This window comes from Berghia stephanieae, chromosome 7 (assembly GCF_034508935.2).
Source record: "Berghia stephanieae isolate SIO BIC M18660-M18661 chromosome 7, UCSD_Bste_1.3, whole genome shotgun sequence".
Classification (NCBI taxonomy): Eukaryota; Metazoa; Mollusca; class Gastropoda; order Nudibranchia; family Aeolidiidae; genus Berghia; species Berghia stephanieae.
In genome coordinates, this window is record NC_088366.1 from 18609431 (window position 1) to 18621011 (window position 11581).

General features: G+C 36.0%; 1 protein-coding gene across 8 annotated transcripts in view; it reads left to right on the forward strand.

The window, feature by feature from the left end:
* Positions 1-11581, forward strand: part of LOC144976833 (sodium-coupled monocarboxylate transporter 2-like) — a 122833-nt gene that overhangs the window by 66984 nt on the left and 44268 nt on the right. The window contains exon 1 of one of the 8 annotated variants that reach the window (XM_078921327.1): positions 3450-3753. The exons of 5 other annotated variants lie outside the window; for them this stretch is intronic. The gene's annotated coding sequence lies outside the window, so the exon portion shown is untranslated. Of the gene's footprint in view, positions 1-3449; positions 3754-3949; positions 4140-8135; positions 8396-11581 lie in introns of those variants that run through there. 2 more of the 8 variants (XM_078921324.1, XM_078921321.1) reach the window with 2 other exon arrangements.

Sequence of the window (11581 nt, forward strand, 5' to 3'; positions counted from 1 at the left end):
AAGCGTTGTGTGTTATGTACACTGTGTGCTCGATTAGAATGAAAGGGTGGTGGTCTAATTGAATATTTACTTTCATTTGTTTCCGCACACCACCACGACTTGGTCGTAGCCGCTGGCCATCGTTACCGTGATACCAAGACGATTCTATGGCATTCCAAAGGTTGTCGTTATACGGATATGTGAGGCTATCTAGTCATCGTCCACTTATGTATAGATGTCGCTGGGTCTAGTGGTAAGACACTCGCTTTCGGATCAGAAGGTCCTGGGTTCGAGCCTCTCCCGGTGCATAGTTAAGTCCTTGGAGAAGGCTCTTTACTTACATTCTCTCACCGTACTCAGGTGTAAAATGAGTACCTGACCGTTAAGTGCGTTGTCTCTGTCCGAAAAAAAAATGTAATATCGCCTAACAGGCGCCATGTCCCGTCCTTCATGTTAAATGTTGCTGTTGACCAGGAACCCCTTGTAAAGCGCTTGGAGCACGTTTATTGAATATTGCGCTATATAAAGGTTCAAATAAAAATAGATATGGCACATCGTGACTAACATCCTAACGTAAGTGTAAACAATAAATATCTAATAAAATACTTCAAATAGTAGGATATACACCACTAAAAGCTTAATTTATCTAAAAAGTCCTTATGAATTTCCTAGAAATATGTATCACAATATAGAATAAAACTTTATTAAAACGACTGTATAAAAATATTCCAGACTTTTGTTTTCGAAGTCAATAAAAATCACACAAATAGGGAGAGAAAAACAACACCGCATCTGCCGCTTTGAGGAACTTCACACAATCCATATGGAAATGTTTTACAAACATAAAAATGTGCATACCAAGCTAAATGAAAACATTATTGACGTCTATATGTTGCTTTTGCGAGTAAACGCCAATCTGGCAACTCATCTAAATATGTACTATTCGCCATTCCCATCGTCAAACGACCGATCGTTATGCCCGATTGACAAGACGGACAAGGCAGCTCTTTCCGTTTGTAAAATATTGTTGAACATGTCTAACAATTTCCGTCTTATACAGAACATTGGTTCCAAGTTAATGTTGTTCACCTTAGTTACCTCTTATTCTCTAAAAAAAAAAAACACTCAGAGGAAAAAAAAACAACACTCGGAGGGCTTCGAAATATTTGTTTTTCTAGAGGTTGCAATGACAACAAGTTTTCTCAGAGGTGATGTTTCGCTTAAAACTTAAGTAATTCACTCGATTAATTTTTCTTTAACTTTGAATTCGTTTAAAACAGCGTCATTGAATAATGAACTAGAATTGCCAGGTCTTTATGGTTAATTCCCGCCATTACCTGTATAAAACAATTGTTGTAATATGAAGGGCAATAATGCACTTTATGAGAGCATGATGATGTTGATGACGATGCTAATGATAATATGATGATGAAACTAAAACAAACAAGCAAGAAAAATATGTAGGACTAACAGAAAATAATTTCAAAACAAGATACAACCTCCACACCTCAACATTTAGAAACACTAACAAAAAAACATCCACAAAACTCAGCGAACATATTTGGAAATTAAAAGACAACAAACTAGACCACAACATTTCATGGAAAATTTTATCTAAAGCAACAGGATACACACCAACATCAAAACAATGTAGCTTATGCCTGGAAGAGAAATATACTATAATCAAACACCCTCATGAAGCCACACTCAACATGAAAAATGAGATGTACGGAAGGTGTCCCCATCGGCGTAAATTCTTGTTAAGCAACTTTAAACCGGAACCACTTCAAGAAACAACAACAGTCAACAAAACAACTCAGTCCTGACGATGGCAAATTAAGCCTGAAACATTAATGTAGACTGTCTCAAACATTGTGGTAAATATTTTAAATAATAATAATTCGCTCCATTACTGCATGTCGAGCACTTTTCGTACCATATTTGTATCAAACACGATTCAATATATATATATTATATATATATATATATATATATATATATATATATATATATTATATTATATATATATATATATATATATATATATATATATATATATATATATATATATATATATATAGCGTGAATCGGACAAAACCATCCTTTAGATAGGATACAATCCTGTTTACGGCCAGACATTCATTTCACAGCTGAGTTTGATGAGAGGACGTGATTAAAGAGCTTTTTACAAGGACTCAACTATGCGCTGCGAAAGAGTGGGACTCGAATCCTGGACCGTCCGGTCAGAAGGCGAGTGTCATTCCACAAGATCAAGAGATCCACACCTTAATACGCTTCAACAGTCGTAACGTCACTTCCCTCGTAATGACGCTTGATAACTTAGTAACTGGCTCTAAACTATCGGAACAATGGCGAACGCCCTTATGAAATATGTCTCCGACTAGAATAAAAGCGTATCCAGAGGAAGAAAAAAAAAACTATTATAAATCTGATCATGTTTTGACTTTTACATATTCTGATCACAAGACATGGAAAGTTCTAGCCAGCATGAAGAATAAAAAGTAGCGATTTTCTTTGTTTAGAACCACGATGACCGACGTTGCTGGGCGACATGACATCAGACTATTGAATCCAATTAATATTAATTTGAAATGATGAGTCGCTTTTTCCTTAGGAACAGAAGGTGGGGATTAAGCTCTTTCTAAATCAGGGTTATTCTTTTTCTATTAATAGACATGACTGTGGCCAATGAAAATGGAGACGACAAAATACTGCAGAATATTATGGTGTTGTACTATAATCCGGGGAGGGAACGGGTTTTCCCGTTGTAGCACGCGACGTCGAATGACTCAACTCTATTTTTTTACGTCTTCTTGGAAAGCCCGTGGTGCGGTCAGCGTGAAAGAGTGAGTAGTTATTTCCCGAGGAAAAGATTCCCTGTCTCTCGCCCAATAAGTTATTGTTAGCCAAGAAATCTAGTATTGCCAGTTTGGCGTTTTTACTACCAAATTCCGAACTGGAGAGTTGCATTGGGAATGTTTTTTTAATTCATCTTTTCCCCTTTATAAAAAATGACTTAATTTTATGCACTTGATAGACACATATACACCGATTGCATAAAATACTAATTTTCACCCACAAACTGGTAGGACATTGTGAAATTTTTATGGCTATGTGATGAGTAATTAAATAAAAATGTATCTCTACTATTATGTCCTTATTGCAGAAAAAGTGATGCCTAAAAGCAGTTGCCACCTTTAAAGACTATTTAGCATTTCACGACTTTCTTTGGGGCATTTTATGTAAAAACTAATCTGGCAACCGTGATCGCTTCTGAAAACAGATGGGAGCATGAAATGTATGTGTGTCACTAACACCATATTGAATTGTGTACAGGCAAAAATTCGTCAAATTCATCAAATCTACCACCAAAAAAAAAAAACCACTCAAAAATCATTTACACCCCTTTTGCTACAAGTATTCTGTCAATGGCTAGCTTTAATCCTTTTGTCATGTGCCTATGTTGAAGTGAATAGAAGGAACGATGTTGACGTTGCTCGGCTCTTTGTTATTCGAATTAGACCTCCAGTTTGGGTGATTAGTTATCAGTAAATTCTATCAATAAGACTATAAACCTATTAGTTTACATATAACTGTGTGTTAATGCGTTTCATCTGGTCGGCAGATGTTGTGAGCATTTTACCTAAATGCATAGCATCAATATTTCTGCCCAAGAGAAGCTCTCTTTTTTTCAGAATAAGTAAAGTTTTTGACTTAAAGCAATAATTTTCCCGAGGAAACTGACTCAGAAAGGTAAAAATTTCCAAGGCATTCTTTCGTTTGTTTCAAATATTATATGATGTTATTTTATCATTTCCAAGAATTAATATACAATCTCATCAAGTAGGTACTGTTGACTAAGCACGTTAGATGAAAGCCTGCATCCGGTGGTTTTAGGCATTTGGCTGCTGGATCTTTCACAAAGTTCCAAGGCATAAAATGATAAATTATTGTTACTGAGTCAATAGAACGAATGAGTGAAGTTGACGTCACTCATCTCTTTGTTCTTGTTCTTTTAGATTGCCAGTTTAGTCATAAATTTTAATTTTCACAGAATTTTTTAATAATCAGACTATAAACTTTTAAAGTACAGTACATTGTTCTGTGTCTTGGTACGATTCGTTTGGCTTGCGGAACCGGTGAGTATTATACTGAAATAAATAAATATATGTATTCCTGATTTTTATTGTTGTGATTTTTCTTATTGGTGATAGCGAATATAGCATCTGTGACTCATCGTCAAAGTCGGGAAAATATAGATGTTGGAAATTGAAACTCATTGATACAAAAATATGAAACTTTGAGTTAAGTTAATGTCTATCCATTAAGAAGGCGATTCAATGCATTTTCTTAGAATTTATTATGTAAAAAGAATCTCAGTTCCATTTCTTTTCATTTTCATTCCAAATTCATTGTTGGGGTTCGTTTATCCCGACATAATACTGTTCTTAATTTGGTGGATCACATTTTTGTTTTTAAGACTTTCAGCTCTGTTTCAACCATAGATTCGGCTTATTTGAGCCCCTCCCACCCCTACAGCCCCCCCCCCCTCCCACCCCCTTCCCATTCAATCAAACTGACATGACTGCAAAGAATAATCCACATACTAGATCACCAAAGGCACTACAAAATTTCTCTGTAGTCCATCTGAAATTTATTAGTAATGTATTTATGTCTTTCTTGTTTTTTTTTTTTGTTTTTTTTTTTTTTTGTTGTTGTTGGCTGGAGAAGGGTTTTGAGCCCGAAATGTTCTGTGTTGGGTATTTTGTTCTTTTTTTTTTAACCCTCTCCTTACCAACTACAGGAAAATCGTCACATTCGTTACGATATTATAATGAACATTTATTATATTAATCAGAAAACGTGTGTACATCATGTATCACACATTTTCTGGAAAAACTTTATTTTGTAAAGCGTGTCATGCTGCATAAAAATTATGTATAAGTAGATAGTCATATCTCCTCATTTTGAGTGTAAAGCAACACGTTTTCCAGAAAAAGGGCCCGTAAGGAGAGAGTTAAGCTGTTATTTTCAAAGCAACACTATTTGTCCTTACGGACGGCACTGGCGGTTGATTCTATTCGACCTTAAGGACGATTAGGGCTACCCATTTTCATTTTTGTTTATAGATAGAATGAAGTTGACGTCAATCGAGTCTTTGTTATTGTTCTTGCCATCCGCGTTTTATGAGTAATTCTCAATGGACTATATAAACCAGTCTATAAAAGTTCATGGATACACATAGTTTTATGTGTTGGTCCGTAATACTTCCGGATGGCAATGTTGTGAACTTCTAAGCCAAGTGCATACTGTCTATACTATAGATAGTTCAAGATGACGTCACTCAGGTCTTTGTTGATGTTTTTTGCCATCCGCGTTTATGAGTAATGCTCACTGAACTGTATTAACCCGACTAGAAACGTTCATGGATACACACAGTTTTGTGTGTTGGTCCGTTATACTTCCGGACGGCAATGTTATGAGCTCCTCAGCCAAGCGCATACTATCTATACTTCACTACTAAAACTGCACTCGGCCCTTTATGAGCCCCACTTGCTTACTTGGTAAATCACAAACGACAATCAAACGGTCCATTACGAATCAGGGGTTGAGTCGTGATTTTTTTTTCAGATGTCTTTCATTATAGGGGGCGAAGTGGTCGAATGGTTAAGGCATTGCACTGTGATCCGGAAGGTCCCGAGTTCGACCCACGCTTCGGGCACTTTCGTTTATTTTTTCCTTGGGCAAGATTATAACCCCCCCCCCCCCACCCACCCAATTTGCTCACTTGGACAACATAGGTAATTCCTGTTGACATTAGACATATTGCTTGATGGATTATCTATATTCCTTCATGGAATGCCTAGGCGACGGGATCTTATGGTGCTGTTGCGAAATGGTTTAATTTATTTTAAATTTTTTTTTTAATGAATTGTTTAAATACGATTTCAGTTCGTTTATAATATTTTAGGTTTACCTACACGCTTAGCAGAGCAAAAAATAAAGACAATAGGCATAGTTTATTAAGGTAGCAAAAACTGTAATCTCGAAATTTTGCTCATTTCAAGTATAAAGCAACTTTTCGGTACAAGGTTCACGAAGTTCACACCCGTCATAATATCGTTTGAGGATGATGGATTACACTCGTTTGAAATTGATACCGTAGTTAGTTGTGGATTTCAAGAACGTGACCCGAACGCTGCTTAATAGTATTTTATCGGAGTGATGCAGATGCTGGAAAAAAAATGTAATGGCAATTCCAGAAGTAGGAGTTTATTTAATTTTGATATCGTGTGAAATTATATTCATTGTCCTAAATAAAGTATACATACCGAACCTTAGTCATTTATTCAGTTATTTATTTATTTATTTATTTATTTATTTATTTATTTATTTATTTATTTATTTATTTTTTTTTTTTTGTGCATACATTTTATAGTCGCAATTAAAATCACGTCACATTACAGTTTCGAGGTGGTAATTCACAATAAATATTTTTATGAGAAAATAAGGTAGAGAAGACAAGACGTCACACCTTCTACCCCCGGTTCCAAACTCCTTAGAACTGTATATTTTACCAGTCCTCCCGGGAGGAGTTATAACGAATATGTTACATATTGGTAGCATGACTATTTTTGTAACAAGATGTATCGGCAGATTCTTAAGATTACGGATCGTCAAAAAGCAAGGGTGGACGGTCTTTATTGAAGACCAGCTCATGTTTAGACTAGAAAATAAGACGCCATCACTCTGAAACCAGAAGGCCAATAACATAAGCTATGTATTCAGTCCTCCAGAAGAGTGGTTTTACACTTCCAATGAGATTGGAACAAGTTTTGACATCACACGTTCGTTCCTTATTAACAATCTCTTTAACAACTATAGGAAAATCGTCACATTCGTTACGATGTAACTAACAATTCATTTTCTTATTCTGATTTCATTTTGTTATAGTTAAAGCGATAAAAACTCCTCGACACTATGTGGCAGAGCTCATTTTTCTAACAAAATATAGCATATACTCGTAACTATTCTCTTTGAAAAATTATATTTTTGTGTTTGGTGAGTATGAAATTTCAGATGGTAAGTGGAGAGAGTTAAACAACAACAATAACAAAAAATATAAACTAGAAAAATAAACCCTCAACACTTTTAAGTATATATCAAATTAAGGAATTAAGGAGCAGTCACCGGTGTAAGATAAAGAAATGAACAAGTGTGTATTTTTTCTTTCTTGCTTTGTCTGGCACCTGTCATACACACGTGTTCAGTTCTTTAACTTTTAAGTGGGGGCAAGGGGGGGGGAGGGGAAGTGATAATACTAAATGTTTTTTGTCTAAGAGAAGCATATCCTGACCTCCCATAGTGGGCAAGGAGGTACTTAGTGTGTCTTCTATCCGCTTACATCTGTTTTTCAACATGCTTTCTGTGTTTGTCATGGAATGAGATTTCTTGGTTTTGTCCTGGCCTTGGCCGGACACTCTAGTTGGGAGGAAAACAGTCAAGTGTATAGGTATGGTTTTGGGAGATGATTTTTTTCCTTGTAAATCATCTCTCTGTTACATATTTTTAGTTATGTATTCTGTAAAATTTAGTGTGTTCCTCTTAGTGGGATCCTGTGCTGGTGTCTGGATGAGACTTTTAGGTGATCTCAAACTAAGTACATTGATGGTATGCCTTAGGAATCCACATCTGTTCCCTATTTTGAATCAACTCCCCTTTATCTTACTTTTTCCTGGGTGTTTTGACTGTAAATCTAGAATATTTTGACTATTCCATTTTCTTCTTTTTACTGGCGCTGATATGACCTAAATGTGTCGCAAGCGCGGTAAAAACATTAAAAACAAACAAACAAACATAAGAGAAGCATAGTAGCTGACTTGAACTGTAGTCTCTTTTTTTTTTAAGTAGCCCTTATCACATTGTCATGTAGAAATTCCCCAGTATACAAAATTACACGATAGCGCCGCCGAGAGGTAACCCGTGTTCTAAGTATAACGATGACATACATCAGCTTGGAAAAATACTAGGTCATGCAGTGATGTATATATATTCATGAATGAGATAGTAGCAGGATACATACTACACACGCAAGCTTGAAGTACCTGCAAGCTGGTGAGTTTTAACTCAGTGACGTCACAATTCGGGGATTTCCCGTTCTGAGAACGTGAGAAACTGTGGCAAAGTTTTTCATTTAGTTTAGTCAACGTATAGCTATTGGAATAAAAAGGAAAGGACATCCGGCGTAGAATTATATTTTCCCGTTTACTAGATATCTCTTTATACCGAGAACTGTTATAACGTACTCAGAATATCCGTGGTATTTGAGAAGCTGTCGTTAAAAATCATTCGTTGTTGATTATTGCCAAGATCTTGGGAGTATTGTTTCAATCGGGTGAGTTATCAGACAATGATAATAATAATAATAATAATAATAATAATAATAATAATAATAATAATAATAATAATAATAATAATAATAATAATAATAATAATAATAATAATATTCTTATGTGATTATCCCCTCTGACTTAACTACTTAATGGTAAGTATGATGCTAACTAAATGATATCTATGTAATTATTTTTGTTGTCTTGGACTATTTTTATGTGGTTATGTGTTCTGGTGGTATAACACTAGCCTTCGGATCGCAGAAGATCCAGAGTTCGAGAACTGCTGAGATGAGTCCTTGGAAAATGCCCTTTACTCATGTTCTCTAAACTTATCCATATGATTTATGTGTAAAGTGAATACCTGGCAGTTAACATCGTTTTCTCCTTCACAACCAATCGCCTGTGCTAAAACTAAGAGTGATGCTCAGTATCTTGGAGGCTGCTTGTTTCGGGTAATAGGCAAGTACTTGAGATGGCTTTATTCTATTGATAGAATGCGCTTGGCTAAGAAGCTCACAACATTGCCATTCGGAAGTAAAACTGACCATCACACAAAACTATATGTAACCTGAAACGTTTATAGTCTGTTAATACCGTTTAGTGAGAATTACTCATAAATGTGGATGGCAAAAAAAAAAAAACAATAACAAAGAGTTGAGTGACGTCAACTTCAATCTATCTAGACCGATGTGAACTTATTTGCAAATAAGTACACATCAATCTAAACCAAGTTGTTTGGAGTGGCTCGATATTTTGAAAACAATAACAATAGGGACAAAAAAATGTGACGTCACGCATACCTAGGTTGAAGTCTTGAACCCATGACCTCAAAAAGTCGGGATAGGGACTCAGGAAAGACAGTATGTTTGAAACCACTTTTTTTAGAGTAGTGGATGGCGGCGACTGTATAGCGTCCCTACCAACCCATGGCCAGGCGGAGTTGTCGTATCAGTAAGGTCGTTCGAGCCCCCATCGCCGCGAAATGTGACCCTTCGCCTCAAAGCGGTATTAAGTCGGATTGGTAAAGATGTTGAAAATTGAATTTATAGCCAGAAATATCAGACGTGTTGAGTTTGTATGTTTTATTGAGGAGAATGGATACCATATTTTAGGGTGCTAATGCCAACAATTTATATTTTTGACAATTTTTAACATTAAAGTCAGCTTTTAAGCAAATGGTTCGTTCCGACATAATACCGTTTCGAGACGATGGGTCACAAATTTGTATTCTCTATTATCTTCTGGCACTTTTTTACTCAATTCATTTTATGTTATTATCCCACCTACATAGCAACGGTCGTTTTGGTTCCGCACTCAACGGAAAGAGTCAAGCCGTGATCTTTACTATGTTTCAAAGTTTCAAAGTTTATTCAATCTTAGGCTTTCGCCAATAAATCATACAATTTGATGACAACATACATGAAAGTGGGAAAAATGGTAAATGGAACCAAAAAAAAAAAATGATACAATTAATAACCACCAAAAAAAAAATACAACAATCGTAATTACCCCCAATGTGTACAATATGAGCATGGTTGATTTTTAAAAAATCAAATTGATCGAATTTTTCTTTGCTAAAATGGTTCAGTGTTTTGCACCTCATTGGAGGCATCGCTCGGAGAGGGAAGCCTGTCGGTTTTACCGATTTCCAAGCGGAGCCACTTTTGGGTATCGAAGGCGCTGTGTTGAGAGGAAGTGAGGTCACGATTTTGGGACCCTATTCTGGCTTTCAAAATTCTGTTAAGTCAGTGTACCGCAAATTTATTGACGGAAATTTAAAATAAACTTGAGTTTTTTATAGAGCAGAATCCTTCTTAATATGCTCAAAGCGCTTTTCAAAGAGTCCCGGGCAGACCAAGTCACTTAACATATTATAGGAATAGGCATAACACCAAGAAGGCGATATTACAGTTAATTTTAACAGACACAGCGCTGTTATCGGTCAGGTACTTATTTTACACTTGATCACGGTGAGAGAATGCGAGTGTCATCCTATTAACCCGAAAGTCGCACATTAAGCATGTTGTTGTTGTAGCTTTTGTTTCTTTTCTTTTTTTATTTGTTTGTTTCTTTTTTGTGATTTGTTGTTTTTTTTTTTTTTTTTTGCATAAGTCATATATAAAACTATTTTTACATTTCCTCCGTTCCTTTCTTTGTTCCTTCCGTCCTCCCTCCCCCCTCCTCCTTTTCTCTCCTTTAGCTGCAGTTTCACCTACTGCCTGTCCTCCTCGTTTCACCCAATTTTCATATCGCCAATGTACTATACACAACGTTCCGATAATCTCGACTTCAATGCGCTAAACCGAAAAGCTACAATAAGCTACTTGAGAAAAGCAAAGATTTCAGATTACAAAGCTATTTCAACACCGTTGTGTAAGCCAAACAGGAAAGGTTGACAGATTGCATCCGGGTCAGGGGTCAAGGAATGATAATATTATTATGTACATTATGTATAATAAAAAGTCACGATAAGAACACACCGTGTGTTGTGTCTACTCTCAACTTACCGCATAAAATCACTATACCACACTCGCCTATATTGCTAATCTCGCTTACCGTCAACCTTTTTTGCTCGATACCAAATGTTTACCTTTTATAACATCTAAAACTTCGACATATTGCATCGCCACCTGATTATCACCGACATAAGTAGGATATATATAATGGAAAGCGATGAAAACTTAATATTTGTTACATCGACTCCTAAAGGTTAAAGGTAACGGGTTCATATCTGAATGCATGAAATTGAAGACAATAATATGTGACCCAGCTTCTCAAAACGACATTATGTCGGGATGAACTGGACTCCAGAAAGTGACATTAGAGCTAAATGTTAAGAAATTCTAACTTTTGAGTATTGTTAGTTTAAGAAATGGTATTTATTCTCCACAATTGGATCTAATAATCTGATGTCACGTCCGCATAGCAACGAGCAGCTTGGTTCTCAACAAAGAAAATTGGTACTTTTTATTCTTCATGCTGGCTAGAACTTTTCCACATGTCATGTGATCAGAATTTATAAAAGCCAAAATATGATCTCATTTATAATGTTTTCCTCCTCTGGATACACTTTTATGTTCGTCAGAGAAGTATTTCATAAGGGCGTCCACCATGATGCCGATAGTTTAGAACCAGTTACTAAGTTACAATGCGTCATTGCGAGGGAAGTGACGTCATGATTTTTGAAG